General features: G+C 43.3%; 1 protein-coding gene across 1 annotated transcript in view; it reads right to left on the bottom strand.

The window, feature by feature from the left end:
- LOC311607282 (histo-blood group ABO system transferase 2-like) overlaps positions 1–17259 on the bottom strand; it is a gene marked incomplete at its 5' end in the record, with an annotated part of 57301 nt that overhangs the window by 4120 nt on the left and 35922 nt on the right. The gene's annotated exons all lie outside the window — the stretch shown is intronic.

Consider the following 17259-nt stretch of genomic DNA (forward strand, 5'->3'; position numbering starts at 1 on the left):
GTGTGTGAAGCAGAGAGCTGGGCTGGAGTGATGCTCAGCAGCAAGAGCACTGCCTGCTCTTCCAGAACAACTGGATTGAGTTCCCAATACCCACATAGAAACACACAACAGTCTATAACTCCAGTTCCAGGGGACTTGAGGCCCCTTTCTGGCCTCCTTGGGCACAGCCACAAATGTGGTATACATGAAAACAAACACTCCTACACTTAAAACCAGAGACCTCTGGAGAGACAGTCATCAAAAGTGTGACTGCCTGCCGGCAAAAATGAAGATGGGGCACAGTGCTTTGCAACAGAGGAAAGCTGGTACAAGAGGGAAGTGGTGGGAACAAGGAGCAGCTGGGAGGCCATGCAGTCTACTGTGAGGCACAGCATAGGCAAAGGCCAAGGCCAGAGTCCCAGTTCTGTGGCATGCTCGGCTTGTGAGTGAGTGCAAAGGGCAGGCTGCTGGAGCGGGTCAACAGGAAGGATCGGATCTGAGAGTGCCTCCTGCCTTCTGCTCTGAAGGATCAGTAGGTGCTTTATGGAAAGTAGGGTTGAAACAGAAAGATAAGCATGTGGCTGATGCTAGGCTACAGCAGGCTCAGAACAGAGCAAAGCCAGGGGATGTTTTCCCAAAAGACAGACTGACAGAATCTGGGCACAGTAGGGTTGGAGGAGCCTCCAACCTGGGTCTGATTATAGAATACAAACGACCTTGCACTCAGCGGGCTGCTGGGGAGGTGCATGGGGAACAGAAGCTGTTCTTGGGGCTGCCCAAGCAGGTACAGAGGGAGAATGAGGCTGAAACCAAAAAACACACAGCCCATTAAAGACAGTAGGGTTAGTGGAAGCTGCTCTGGGCAGCAGTTCATGTAGAGGTAAGGGCAGAGGCCACAGGGAAAATCCAGCAGAAAGTTTATCCAGCCTAGTTCCCAAACACATTCTCTCTCTCTCTCTCTCTCTCTCTCTCTCTCTCTCTCTCTCTCTCTCTCTCTCTCTCTCTCTCTCTCCCTCTCCCTCTCCCTCTCTCCCCCTCTCTCTCTCTCACACACACACACACCACATTTCAATGCCCACTCACCTAGTCACAACTCCTGGATGCCCCAACCCCTGAATTCTGTGGTTCAGGAACATGTAGCTATGGGAAGGACAGACATAGGGGCATCTGTTCAGGACACAGATGTGAAACCAGATGTCTGTCCCTCTGCCAAATAAGGTACTGTACCCAGGACAGTGAGCACATATGTTCCCAGCAGAGATGTGGAGCCAGGTGACATGTCTTATCATGCTTACCACATGAAGAAGAGGTGGCAAGAAGGGCCCTGGGAAAAAGGCCTGTGTCTGGACACCTGGACACAAAGAGCAATTGCAGACAGTGCCTAAAAAGGGCCAGCAACGCCAGGGGACAACCAAGACCACATCATGGAGTATTTCCTGGCTATGTCTACACAAGCTCCAATAGACAGGGCAGTGTCTTTGCTCTATGAGGTTTCATATCCATCTGCATAGAGTGAGACCTAAGTCCAGGCCCTAGGCCTGCCTTCCTCTCCTTCCTGATGCCCCACGATTAAGACAAATGACTGGGCACCAATCCCCAGGTCCCATTTGTGGAATCAGAGGCTTCACTATGTGGACAAGCAAAAGCTGGCCATGCCACTGTGGGGGCGGAGCCTGGAGCACCTCCATCACTGCTGTGGTAGTAGGGATGTGCACAGCTCAGGGTCCCCATCAGGGTCTCAACTTGCCCACCAGACTGACTCTTACCTAAAGAAGACTAGGACAAGCACTATGAGGAAAAGGAGTCCAAAGTAGCATTTGAGTCTTCCTGAAAAACAGCAGCACAGAATGCAGTTACTTACCCTTCCCTGGCCTGACTTCCCTCCTGCCTCTCCTGAGACCCAGAGGTCATCCTGTGCCCTGCAGCCACCGCTCTATCTCAGGGAGCCCCAATCCTGGCTGGAGCTCCAGCCTAGCTAAGCACTCAGAGGAGAGAGAAGGCTGTTTCCTTTCAGCTAGTGATTCAGCTGCTCCTCTAGGCCCTTAGAGTCCCCTTGGGTCCCCATGTTCTTATGCTACCGAGCACTCCTTCCCTTAGTAAACTGAAATAAACCAAAATGAGTTCCTTGGGGTCACTTGCTGGCTCCATCACAGAGGCCAAGACCAGATCCTCCCGGCCCCTGTATGCATACATCAGCAGGGGCAGCATCTGGTGTTTTCTAGTGAATTCTTTTCATGATTCAGTTGAAACCCAGGACTGATGTGGGAGACCCAAGTAGAGAGGAAACCCAGCTGGCACCCACTTTCAACAACAAAAGAAATAATAAAAAAGCCTACACACACAAGGACACTAAATAGCTCTCTACTTAATGACAACTGGGTCAGGGAAGAAATAAAGACAGAAATTAAAGACTTCCTAAAATTCAATGAAAATGATGGGACAACATACGCAAATCTGTATGACACATTGAGAGCAGTGCTAAGATGAAAATTCATAGGACTAAGTGCCTTTAGAAGATTGGAAACATCCCACATAAGCAACTTAATGATACATCTAGAAGCCAAGAAGAAGAAGAAGAAGAAGAAGAAGAAGAAGAAGAAGAAGAAGAAGAAGAAGAAGAAGAAGAAGAAGAAGAAACACACAAGAGGAGTGAGTAGACATCTGAAAATAATCAAACTCAGGCCTGAAATCAATAAATTACAAACAAAGAAAACAATTCAAAGAATCAACAAAACAAGGAGCTGGTTCTTTGAGAAAATCAACAAGATAGACAAACCGTTAGCCAAACTAACTAAAAGGCAGAGAAAAACCACCCAAATAAACAAAATCAGAAATGAAAAGGGAGACTTAACAGCAGACACAAAAGAAATACAAAGAATCATAAGATCCTACTTTAAAGGCATATATGCTACAAGATTCGAAAATCTAAGGGAAATGGACAATATTTTTATTGATTCCATTTGCCAAAGTTAAATCAAGATCAGTTAAACAAATTAAATAGTCATATTAATCCTATAGAAATAGGAGCAATCATTGATAGTCTAGCAACCAAAAAAAGGCCAGGGTCAAATGGTCTCAGTGCAGAATTCTACCAGACCCTCAAAAAGAGCTAATACCGATACCCTTCAAGCTACTCTAAAGGATAGAAATGGATGGAACATTACCAAATTCATTCTATAGAGCCACAGTCACATTGATACCTAAACCCCACAAAGATCCAACAAAAAAGAGAACTTCAGACCAATTTCTCTTATGAACATTAACTCAAAAATACTCAATAAAATACTCATAAAATGATTACAAGAATATATCAAAGATATCATTCACCATGACCAGGTAGGCTTCATTCCAGGCACGCAGGGTTGGTTTAATGTATAGAAATCCATCAATGTTGTCAACCATATAAACAAACTGAAAGAGAAAAACCATATGATCATCTCCTTAGATGCAGAAAAAGCAATTGACAAAATCTAACACCCATTCATGTTTAAGGTTTTAGAGAGATCAGGGATACAAGGCACTTTCCTCAACATAATAAAGGCTATATACTGCAATCCAATAGCCAACATCAAATTAAATGGAGAGATATTCAAGGAAATTCCTCTAAAATTGGGAACCAGACAAGGCTGCCCACTTTCCCCATATCTCTTCAGTATAGTTCTTGAAGTTCTAGCCAGAGCAATAAGACAACAAATGGAGGTCAAGGGGATCCAAATGGGAAAGGAAGAAGGCAAATTATCCCTATTTGCAGATGATATGACAGTGTACATAAGTGATCCCCAAAATTCCACCAGAGAACTCCTACAGCTGATAAACAGCTTCAGCAAATTGGCCGGATACAAAATTAACTCAAAGAAGTCAGTAGCCTTCCTATATACAAATGACAAAGATGCAGAAGAAGAAATTAGAAAAACTACACCTTTCAAGATAGCCACAAGCAATATAAAATATCTAGGAGTAATTCTAACCAAGCAAGTGAAGGACTTGTTTGAAAAAAACTTTAAATCTCTGAAGAAAGAGATTGAACATGACATCAAAAGATGGAAGTATCTCCCTTGTTCATGGATCAGGAGAATTAACATAGTAAAAATGACCATCTTACCAAAAGCAATTTACAGAATCAATTCAATCCCTATCAAAATACCTCCACAATTTTTTAAGGACATTGAAAGAGGTTGTACTAATTTGCATTCCCACTAGCAATGAAGGAGTGTTCCTCTCTTTCCACATCCTCGCCAACATGTGGTGTCATTTGAGTTTTTGATCTTAGCCTTTCTGATGGGTGTAAGATGGAATCTCAGAGTTGTTTTGATTTGCATTTCTCTGATGACTAACGAGGACAAGCATTTCTTTAAGTGTTTCTTGGCCATTTGATATTCCTCTGTTGAGAATTCTCTGTTTAGTTCCAAGCCCCATTTCACAATTGGGTTGTTTGGTTTTGTGGTGTGTAATTTCTTGAGTTCTTTATATATTTTGAATATTAAACCTTTGTCAGATGAAGAGTTGGTGAAGATCTTTTCCCAGTCTGTAGGCTGTGGCTTTGTTCTACTGACAGCGTCTCCTGCCTTACAGAAGCTTCTCAGCCTCATGAGGTCCCATTTGTTAATTGTTGATATTAAGGCCTGGGCTGTTGGTGTACTGTTCAGGAAGTTGTTTCCTGTGCCTATGTGGCCCAGGCTCTTCACCACTTTTTCCTCTAACTGAATTAATCTCTGGTTTTAAGTTGAGGTCTTTAATCTACTTGGACGTGAGTTTTGTGCATGGTGACAAATAAGGGTCTAATTGCATTTTTCTACATGTAGACATCCAGTTAGACCAGCACCATTTGTTGAAGATGCTATCATTTTTCCATGGAATAAATTGGCTGGTGGGAATGCAAACTAGTACAACCACTTTGGAAATCTATCTGGCGCTTTCTCAGAAAAATGGGAATAGAGTTTCCTCAAGATCCAGCTATTCCACTCTTTGGAATATACCCAGAAAATGCCTACCACACAACAGGGACATATGCTCAACCATGTTCATAGCTGCTTTACACATAGTAGCCAGAACATGGAAATAGCCTAAGTGTCCCTCAGTAGAAGAATGGATAAAGAAACTGTGGTACATTTACACTATGGAATTTGTGGACAAATGGATTGATCTAGAAATTCTCATAATGAGTGAGTTCACCCAGAAGCAAAAAGAGACAAACAGTATATACTCACATATCAAAACACTAGTCCAAGGGATACGTCCCATGAAAAACCTTATTTACCAGGAAAGTGGGTCAGAGGAGAGGACATCCTATTGAGACTTTAGGTGAGAGTAGCATGGGGGAAATAGTAGGATCCACAGGGTCCTGGAAACCTACAAGAAGAACTTTATGACAAGCAGATCTGGGTCCTGGGTGCCTCCTCAAACTAAGGCACCAGCCAAGGAGAATATAGGCAGTAAACTTCGAACCCCTACCAAGACCTAGCCGACGAACATGATATTCTCCACCGTTGAGTGGAGAGTGAGATCTGACTCTCACATGAACTCTGGTGCCCCTTTTCTGACCACCTCCCCTGGGGGGAGGCCTGGCGGCACTCAGAGGAGGGATAGCAAGTTATCAAGAAGAGACTCGATATTCTAAGAGCATATATAGGGGGAGGAGGTCTCCCTGAATCACAGACATAGGGGAGGGGAGAAGGGGGGAAGTGGGAGGGAGGGAAGAATTGGAGGAAACAGGGGAAGGGCTAACAATCAAGATGTAATATGAATAAATTAATTTAAAAAATCAAAATAAAATAAAATAACAAAAAAAGACATTGAAAGGTCAATTCTCAACTTCATATGGAAAAACAAAAAACCCAAAATAGGTAAAACAATCCAATACAATATAAGATCCTCCGAAGGAATCTCCATACCCAATCTCAAGCTGTACTATACAGCAATAGTAATTAAAACAGCATGTTACTGATAAAGCAATAGGCTGGTTGATCAATGGAATCAAATTGAAGACCCAAAAATGAATCCACACACATATGGTCACTTGATCTTTGACAAAGAAGCCAAATCTATTCAATGAAAAGAGGATAGCATCTTCAACAAATGGTTCTGTTCTAACTGGATGTCTACATGTAGAAAATGCAATTAGACCCATATTTTGTCACCATGCACAAAACTCAAGTCCAAGTGGATTGAAGACCTCAACATAAAACCCGAGACACTAAATCAGTTAGAATAAAAAGTGGGGAAGAGCGTGGAATGCATTGGCACGGGAGACAACTTCCTGAACAGAACACCAGCAGCCCAGGCCTTAAAGTCCACAATTAATAAATGGGACCTCATGAGGCTGTGAAGCTTGTGTAAGGCAGGAGACACTGTCAACAGAACAAAGCAACCGCCTACAGACTGGGAAAAGATCTTCACCAAGCCTATATCTGATAAAGGTCTAATATCCAAAATATATAAAGAACTGAAGAAATTAAATACCACCAAACAAAATAACCCAATTCAGAAATGGGACTCAGAACTGAACAGAGAATTCTCAACAGAAGGATATTGAATGGCTGAGAAACACTTAAATAAATCTTCAACCTCCTTAGTCATCAGAGAAATGCAAGTCAAAACAACTCTGAAATTCCATGTTACACTCATCAGAAAGGCTAAGTTCAAAAATTCAATGACACCACATGCTGGCGAGGATGTGGAGAAAGAGGAACACTCCTACATTGCTGGTGGGAATGCAAACTTGTACAACCACTTTGGAAATCTATCTGGTACTTTCTCAGAAAGCTGGGAATAGGGCTTCCTCAAGACCCAGCTATTCCACTCCTTGGAATATACTTTAAAAATGCTCCATCTCACAACAGAGACGTATACTCAACCATGTACATAGCGGCCTTATTCATAATAGCCAAACCCTGGAAACAGCCTAAATGTCCCTCAGGTGAAGAATGGATAAAGAAACTGTGGTACTTTAACACTATGGGATACTACTCAGCTATTAAAAACATGGAAATCCAGAAATTTGTGGACAAATGGATGGAACTAGAAATGGTAATATTGAGTGAGTTAACCCAGAAGCAGAAAGACTCAAATGGTATATCCTCACTTATAATTGGGCACTAGCCCAAAAGGCATGTCCCAGGAAAGTCTTCACTTACAAGGAGATAGGGATAGATGTGAGGACATCCTACTGGGACTCTAGGGAAGAGAAATATAGAAGATGGGAAAAATAGAAGGACCCAGAGAGTCCTAGAAACCTACAAGAAGAATATCATGATGAGTGTGTCAGGGCCCAGGGGGTCTGCTCAAATTATTGCACTATCCAAGGACAATACAAATAGTAAACATATAACCCCTACCTAATGGACAGGACATTCTTCACAGTGATATGGAGAGCATGGACTGACTTAGACATGAACTCTGGTGCCCCATATTTGACCACCTCCCTTTGGTAGGGAGGCCTGGTGGCACTCAAAGAAAGAATAAGCAGGCTACCAAGATGAGACTTAGTAGCCTATGACCATATAGTGGGGGAGGAGGTCCCCCTCGGTCATAGACCTAGGGGAGAGGAATAACGTGAAAGCAGTAGGGAGGGAGGAATGGGAGAATATAAGGGATGGGATCACAACTGAGTTATAATATGAATACTTTAATAAAAATTTTTCAAAAAAAAGGTGCTGTGGTCCCACTTAGTGTGACTTTCTTTTTAAAGACACTGAGAATTGCATTTAAAATTGCTATGATTAGTCAGTAATATTTCACAGTAGATAGAGGCTTGACAACCTCGGTCTGAGGTCCAGATATATGATAGAAGAGAAACATCTCTACAAAGTTGCCCTCTGACCTACTAACATATGTCCATGTGTACACATTGCACACAGAAATGGATATCAGAGCTCTATCTTCTTTGTTGTGGGGGAAATGATCCAGATGATCATTTTGTTTCATGTATTTTAACAAAGGAAAAAATATGAAGAGCGAGAAATGAGCTTTTTCTATCTAAGTTGGCTACCTGTCAAGGTCCAATATCCCATAGCCTCACCCAGCTTGTAAAACCCTGCTGTACATGACGTTTGATTCTACCACACCCTTATGTTTATGCTGATTAGGAGTTAGCCAATGGCATAAGATTGTAAGGTCCAGATCCCACCAATGGGGTGAGATGCAGTTACCACTTGAGCTACGATAAAAATGAAGTGGACTTTGTACTCCAAGGTATTTGCATAGAGGTAATAAGCAAAGAGAAATTCTCTTTCTGGATTAACTTTGCTTTCTCCACACGTTTCTTTGTGGAAGAAAGAATATTCTTTTCTTATAAAATGATCCTGGCTTGAGAAGCTAAGGGCTGGGGAACCAGCCCTACCCTCCATCCCATCACCCCTCCTCTCCAGCCCTGCAGGATTACTTGCCACTCAGCCACCCGGATTCTCCTCCCATGAGCCTCCTATCTCCCCTTTCCTCACAGGTGGCATGGGCTCATCTGAACACCTGGAAAGCCTGGTTCATGACCACTGACTAACACCCCTGTCCTGGAACACCTCGGCAGGTGAAGAAGAGGATGCCTAGTGAAGAAACAGACAGGTCGCTGGCATTCAATGTCTTTCCATGTCATCCTGGCCTAGTCTGTTGACTCAATTTTCTTAACAATTATATTTTATTATGAACTTATTAACCAAGAGCACCTCAGTTATAACCCAGTTAACCTAAGCAAAAAGAAAAGGAGATTAAAGAACACAATAATGAAACCTTAAGTATATCAGTTCTGAGGAATGATTCTCCTGGCATATTAGGCAGGATTTCTTCTGCTGGAACCTGTCTTAACCGGAACCTGGAGCCTCAGCTGGAGCCCAGATCCCCAAAGCCTTCCTTCAAGCAATTCTCTCTAGAAGCATCTCAAAGTAGAGCGATGAACAGCTAAAACTCACTCCAGTCTCCAGAACGAATGCCCTGCCTCCTGTCTTGGCCTCCTGTATATATCTCCCCCCCCCCCAGTGTAGTCACAGGTTTTGGTCACCGGTTTTCTTCAGCTGGCAACAGTAAAGCTCCCACACAAGGTGGTTCATCTTCTAGACTAACATCACCTATTCTCTCACAAGTCTGATCCCCATCCCACTCTTGGGATCATATCAAAAACCATGTTTATCTCTCCTTCACTAGTCAGATCAGAACTTTCCACTATGACGCAGACTCACTCACCCCTCACCAATACACAGGCACAAAGACACAGACCCAGAGAATCTCAGGCTTCCTGACAGCCCATCAGGCCTGGCCTTGCCATCTCTAAGCCTCTGTCTGGGCCCACAGCAATAAACCATCCCAACCAGATGGAAAACATCATTGGAGGTTCCCACAGCCCCCTTCCTCACCCCTAAGCTCACCTCTGAGGTCCATCGCAGGGCCCAGGATGGTTCAGTTTCTATGCAGCTAGCTGATAGTTAGAGCCCAGACCTCAGGCACACAGCAGAACGCACCCTCAGGAGAGATAATCCTGAGCAGTTATGGGCGTGGAAAACCTCTGGCCAACTTCCAATTTGCTCAGGTTGTCTACCGGAACCAGGTGTTCTCAGCCAGATATTGCCACGGACACAGGCAGTATCTCAGCCACACTTCATATCCCAGGGATTGTGGATGGTTTCCTTGTAGTGTCATGCTCTAACCTTCCTTAGCTTTGGTCACACAAGTCTGTCCCCACTGTCTCCTCAGCTTAGGTTCCTTCCTAAGCTAGCAACCCTCCCCCAAGCTCTCCTCTGACAGTGTTGCTTTACGGTATTATCTCTCTCATCTTTCTCTCTCCTCTCGCTGTTTTCTCCTCTCTTTGTCCATCCCCCTTTCCTGTTCTCTTCCTCCCTTCTCTCTCTTTGCCAAAGACCACCAAATCTGGGGACATTCCTTAGAAAAAGTCAAGCTGACCACAAAGCTGAATAAAAGTAATGTTTATGTTCTAAGGAATATGTTTATACCTTCAGTTTGAGGAAAAACCCTCTACAACCCTATGGCCTTATTAATCAACAAAAATTCCCCAACCACAAGCCCAGTTGCCCACAACTGCCAGGCACACTTTCAGGGCTAGTTAGAACTGCTTGGTAGCAAAATAACATGTCAGAGATAACCACCTGTTCCACCCTCTGCCCCCATGCATGAGCCTTGTGGTTTTTACCCTCTGAAAGTGCAATACAACTTCCCCTCAAGTATGTGGTTCAGATCCTGAGATGGCCACCTCCTTGAACTCAGAAAAATAATGATTTCACTTTTTTAAAAAATATTTTATTTATTTATTATTTATACAGTGTTCTGCCCCCCACCATGTGTGCCTGCATGCCAGAAGATGGTACCAGATCTCATTAAAGATGGTTGTGAGCCACCATGTGGTTGCTGGGAATTGAACTCAGGACCTCTGGAAGAGCAGACAGTGATCTTAACCTCTGAGCCATCTCTCCAGCCCCCAGTGGTTTCATTTTTTTAAAATATATTTTATTAATTTAATCATATTACATCTCAATTGTTATCCCATCCCTTGTATCCTCCCATTCCTCCCTCCCTCCCATTTTACCCTTACTCCCCTCCCCTATGACTATGACTGAGGGGGACCTCCTCCCCCTGTATATGGTCATATGGTATCAAGTCTCTTCTTGGAAGATGTCATTTTAAGTTTCTGTATGTATAGTGAGTTCTCACAACTCCCACCCTGAACCTGGCACCAACCTCTGGGCATCTCAGGGAAGTTCCCTGGATATGGGTAGCACTTCTCCTGGGCTGAGATGTGAGTATCGGCATCCCCCTCTCTCTGCTCCCTCATTGGATGTTTTGTGACCATCCATCTCATGCACCCACCACCATGCCTGACCTACTTTCCTCTTCCACCAGCCTTGGACTTGCCATGGATTTAGATAGTACTGTCCTCAACTCCTACAGCATATCAGATTTGATTTGGGGCTGTGCGCTGCTCTACACAGACTCAGGAAAAAAAGAACTCTTTCCCTCCTCCTCATTATTCACAGAAGAAAGCACTAGAAATTAACAGAGGGAGATGGATTCTAAGGATTTCCAGAACGTGATATATGACAAATAGACCACCTGTGACTTATGTTGTTAGAAAGCAAGGATCTGGGACACCATCCATGACCAAGACAAGTAGTGGGGTTTTATCAATTACCTCTAAATGTCCACTACAATCCATCCCAACCAGGGGTCAGCAACTAAGTGGACACTAGAATAACATGTTAGCAAGGTCTAATATAGCATGGAAAGATGCCATCAGCTGTCTCAGTAACTGCCTCAGGGATCAGTGTTGGCTACAGTGGAATGGATGGAGCAGCTCTTTATTATTTCTCTATAATTCACACTCATTCTTCCCAAGATGTACCACTTCTTTATCCTGCTGTTCTTCCCATGAGGCCTCTATGTACCTCACCTTCTTCATTGAACTCAGGGAAGGCAGGTCATGTTACTGGGCCACGCCTAAGACGAAAAGGGTGCAAGGTCAAATGCTGTGCCTGGTAGCAGCCACCAGAAGCCCAGATGCCTGGAGGAAAGCTACTAACTTGCACTCCCAGCATACTCAGGTAATCAAGTTTATTCTTTCTCAAGTCTCTGAGGTAGTTGAAGACCAGGTAGCTTAATTTTACAATGAAGCTTAATTGTCTAGCGGTTAAGATGTTTTTAGGTCTAGCTAGGTGTTCTAAGTTGATAATGACAAGATGTGATGTGCCAGGGACCAAAAGGCCTGAGGCCGACCCCCACCCATTCAGTATTTGCAGCAAACATCCTGCTGGGCCACTCATTAGGTATGCAAGGCATCCGGCTTAGTCCTGAGAAGACAGCGATCTGATCCTAAGATAACCACAGAGACATCCTGCTTTGTCTCACCTGGAAGACCCCTCCCCTTGCAAATGTTCCCGGGGCTCAACCCAGAAGATTTTGTACTTTTCCACTACTCTCCTTGCGTACCCCCGCCCTCACTAAAGCAGGTTTTAAAAAGCCTGCCATTACCTTCAATAAATGGCTCTTGACAAGCAACTGTTCGCTTGAGCTCTACGTCTCTCTCGCCCATTTCTTTAAATACAGGTTGCGACCCCCCTCGGCCCCCCAATAACTGACCAGCTGGACTGGTCGGTGGACTAGTTATCGTTACATGGACTAGTTTATCTGTGATGGATATTGATTTACATTCAGAATTTCAGATGCACCAAGATAGGAAAGGTATCTTCTTCAAGGCTGTCAAATACAAATAGCCAAAACACTAAGAATGTAACATGTATATAATTCCTGATTGTGTCATGGTTCTTCTTGCAATAGATAATCTATTGTATATGTGTGTAATAATATATGTATGTAAAAAAATGATTCCTGACTGCTAATGCATATGGCTCCAGATGCCTCCCATATCTAGATACTAAACATATGCCTTACTGGGAAAATGAGCTTCACCCCCAGGAGAGGAAGGCACAGGGCATGTTCAGGGAAGTCACACTTCATTGTTTCTACCTTTAACAGAAATATGCCCATCTCTGTGGCTGAGATTCATTGCCTCTCACATTTCTGGGCAGCACCAGAATCTATTGCACATAGCACCCAGATTTACCCATTTACCCAACTATTTCTCATATTTATAAAGACAATCTTGTTTTGGGTGTTGTTGTTCATTTCAGAAACTTTAAACCTGGACAATCCCTATCGGTCTGTCAACGTGACCTGGCAAGTCAGTAACCCTAACTCTGGGGATATTGTTAGGTCCCTTTCCATGGAGGCGCTAAAGGGGATTTCGTGGCTTCAAATAACTTTTGACTTGTGTGACTTTGCAGAAGAAATTTAGGTCCCTGGGTGGGGAGTGGGATGTTCCACTCATGCTGGTAGAGCTATTATAGGACAACAGGAAATCTATGTATGTCCGGGGTGGGAGACTGCAAATGTTTGGACAAAGAGATGTGGTGGGGCCAATGATTACTCTGTGCCTACTGGGGATGTGAGACTTCAGGACAAAATAGCTGGGCCACCTCTAGACAAGATTATATAACTCTCCAGCATTCGTGTAATGGTCCAGGATGGAAAGGAGGAGGAGAGGAGTGCAGCAAGGCTGTCCTAAGCTTTACGACCTAGGGAAAAGTTAATCATGGGAAGGGGGGAAATATGGGGTCTGTGGTTGTACCTAAAATATTATGACCCAGGATTATTATTCAAGATTAGAGTATTCAATAGACCCTTAATAAAAGGACCCTCTGTGCACATAGGACCCAACCAGATTTTAGTACCCAAACCTCAATCCACAATCCCAGGTCCTGCTTTGCCTACTTCTAAGGTAATTAGCCAGGGCACCAACACACCTCCACCCCAAGATCCCCCTCTGGTCTATGATGCTCATTCATTCTTAGTACTGAATTCCACTCATCTGGAGATGACCACTTCCTCTTGATTGTGCTACTATGCACAGCCACCCTTCTATGAGGGAATAAGCCTCATGGATAACTATATCCTAAGTGACCAGCCTAGAGGTTGCAGTGGGTCCATGGGGGGCTGTCATTGACATTACAAGAGGTAACAGGACAAAGTGTTTGTATAGGTATGGTACCCCACACTCACCATCATCTTTGCAATCAAACTAAAGCCTTGTCTACAGAAAAGGGCAAATGGGTGATCCCACCATTTCACGCTTGGTGGACCTGCTCCATGGGACTCACTTCATGTGCCCATGACAAGATTCTTACTGGGTGAAAGAGACAACCATGTTTTTACATCATGGTCAAGTTAGTGCTCCACATATCTTACTATCCAGAAGAAAAACTAATACGGGCCCTAGTAGGCAGGGGAGAGATTGGTCTCATGCAAGACAGGTGTGAACCCATATCTCTTACCCTGGCCCTTATCCTTGGAATAAGCTTAGTAAGAGCAGGTGCTGGAATATCCACCTTGGCACTTCAAGATCAGAAATATAATAACCTAAGGGCAGACATTGATGAAGTTATACAAAGGCTAGAACAGTCCATATCCCATTTAGGAGAAAAATGTAGATTCACTAGCTGAGGTGGTCTTACAAAAGAGGAGAGGACTTGACTTCCTGTTTCTCCAACAGAGTGAGTTCTGTGCAGCCCCTAATGAACAGTGGTGTTTCTATGCAAATTATTCAGGCACATTTAGAAAATAATCAGCAAAGGTCAAAGAAAGAGTGGAGAAGGCAAGAAAGAAAACAATCCAAGAGTTGGTACCAGTCCCTGTTTGAGTTTTCTCCCTGGCTGACCACCCTGATTTCTGCTTGGTTGGACCACACATAGTTTTATTCCTGATTCTTACAATTGGGCCCTGCATCCTGAACAAATTTGTTAAAATTATAAAACAGAGACTTATGGCCATAGAGCTTATTGTTCTCAAACAACAGTATTCCCAAGTAGATACCAAGGAGGCTGAGATTAGGATCTAAAGTCACCAGTCAGAAGGGGGATTGTGAGAGCTAAACAAAAGCCCCTCTTCCCTATAACTTATCAGTGCTAAGGCCAGCTTCCTCTATATCCCTTACCATTTATATAACGCCAAGGCTTGGAAACTCCTGCTTGTGTTTTTATGCCTTTATAAACCCTGTGCCTTAAAGAGGGGGGTACCACCTTCCTCAGCTCCTGGGGAATGGATGGTCACTGCTCCAGAACTTGCTCAGTAAAAACACCCTATGTGAATTGTATCTGGCTGGTTTCTGGAGATCAAAGAAGATTTCATGGCTTGGACAATTACATCACCATATAGAATGTGGTGGTCCTTCACTGGCATCTCATAGATATAGATGAGTTTGTGGCCCAAAACTGCAGAATGAAGAGAAGTGGATCTGAAATGTCCTTTTCAAAGACAAAATTCACACCACACTAAGGATTAGTCTACAAGGTTTCAACAATAACCCATGGACACCCAGGCAGCTGTCTCCAGGCCTTTCTGTGGATTCATTACAAGATATCAGTTCCTTCTGGAAAGGAGCCATATCTAGCTATGGAGCCAGGACTGTGGGCTTCACTGAAGACTGAGGCTGTACCTGACTAGCAGCTGCCCTGCACTGCATTCTAAATCCGAAACTTCAGTCTCCCTATTGGATAATGTACAATATTATCTACATGGTAGAATGGTCTCTTCTGTGGACTGGCCTGTGATCTCTAAAATCACCCAGGAATTAACTGGGTAGGCCTTCCTGAAATGTAAGCAGAGCAAGGATGCTCCAACCCAGAAGCTTGCCCTGCAAAGAATAATCACATACAGCCAGAAGTACCATGTCGGTTAATACATCAGCATAATCTAAAATCAGATGGGTTTCTGTTCCACTGTCAGCAGGGATGATATTGATTTTGCTAATTTATTGTGGAAGACCAGTCTTAATTGTGAGCAGGAACATTGTGTGGGCAGCAGATCATGGACTGTGTAAGATGGTGAAACCCATGTGAGTACTAGCATGAGTGCATTCTTTGCCCTCTTCTGACTATGGACATAATATGAGTAGATACTTCCTGCTCCAATTGACTGACAGGTGATTGATAGGTCCTGAATCTCATGTCTAGTATGATGGGAAGCCTCTGCAATCTTATCACCTACATGTCTTTCTCTGTGAACTGAGTTCTGCCAATTCTGGAGAGAATGTAACCTGGCCTTGGCTAGGACTAAAGTGAAAACAGTCTTGGGTGGCTTGTCTCCACTGAGACCTTGTCTCTACAAACTGATAAAGATCTTAGATAAACTCAGAGAGAGAGGAAGTTTCATCCCAAGACAAAAGACAGGCTCTGGCAATTTCGCCCTGCAAAAAGGACCACTGATTAAAAGAAGGACATTGGGGAATTGGAGTGAGAGAAATCAGAGGTTTGAGGATCTGGCACAGGCTGCGAGCTCAGTGGGTTCCTCCAGATGCAGTCCACACATGGTGCAGCTTCTTCTGTGGGATAGAGGATCTGCTAGACTCCTGAGAGTTATGCCAGAGGATTTGTCCCATGGAACTGATACCGAGAAGGCTTCATAAGTGTTATCCTTAATGTCCCTTCCCTCCTATTTAGGGTAGTCAGGTTGTAAAGGAGGTATATTCCTTTAATAAATCCATAATAAAGTAGAATTGTTAAGGAACCAGAGCCAACAAGTGGCGCTCGATGTGGGGCCTGATTTTTTTCTGTAACTTCTAATGGTATGAAGGAAGATTCAAATTTCAAGGTATAGAAATGCTGTTTCAGGGTATCAGCAAAATTACAATTGCTGTTGCAAAACTCTCTCCTGCTTTATACTTAGAGGGAATTTTCTATTTTTTTCTTTGTCTTTTTATTGTATTTCATTCTTAGAAGCATTGGAAGAAAGGTTGATAAGATAGGAAAACCAGAAGTATCAGTAAATTCTATCATTTGGAAAGAATTGCAGACTTGACTGGACAGCTGGAGAAAATGCAGAAAGAAATAAAAGGGCTGGGAAAGCGAAAAACACCTTTGGAAAAAGGGGGTAAAGAAAAACAGAAATTAGAGGAACAGGAACGACAAACAAAGAGATCTTTGGAGAAACGTGTTCCAATAGAGGGACCCTCCAGAGCCACACAGACACCTTCAGTTTTTCCAGTTACTATAAGACACATGCCTGCTCCAAATTGTGCTGAGGGTTATGATAAAATGGCATGGCATCCAGTAGATATGTTGGATTTAAAACATTTTAAGGAGCCTGTCTTCAGGTATGGAATGCATTCTATCTTCATTAATAAATAACTGGGGTATGCAGCATAGACTCATTCTCCAAGATTGGAAAAGTTTGGTTTCATCCGTATTAGAAGTGGTGCAACAATTATAATGGTCATTGTGGTGGCGAAATTAGGCTGTGAGAATAGAAAAAAATAGAACAAGGGAGATAAATGTTGATAGAGATCAATTGCCTGGTGAAGGGTGATATGTGGACTTGAAAGAACAAATTGAATCTGAAGATAGAGTAATTGAACAATGTCATGTTGCAGCCTTAAGAGGTTGGGACATGGTAGAGGAACCTGGCAAGGCAACCATTCCATTTACTAAGGTATTTCATGGGTCTTGGAAATTTTTCACAGAATTTTTTCACAGATTGGATACAGCTCTGGATAGAGCCATATGAGATCCTGAGACCAAACAGGCACTGAAACTGATCAGGGCATATGAGAATACAAATATTGAATGTAAGAGGGCAATTAGACCAATAAAGGAAAGAGGAACTCCATTAGATGAATGGGTAAGAGAGACAGTTAATATTAACTCTCAGGAGTATCAAAACAATATTGTAGGACAAGCTATAGCCAGAGGTCTCAGATATCATAACACCGATGCTTGAATTGTGGTAAAATTGATC

Source organism: Acomys minous, assembly GCF_964271855.1.
Source record: "Acomys minous genome assembly, chromosome: 10".
Lineage (NCBI taxonomy): Eukaryota > Metazoa > Chordata > Mammalia > Rodentia > Muridae > Acomys > Acomys minous.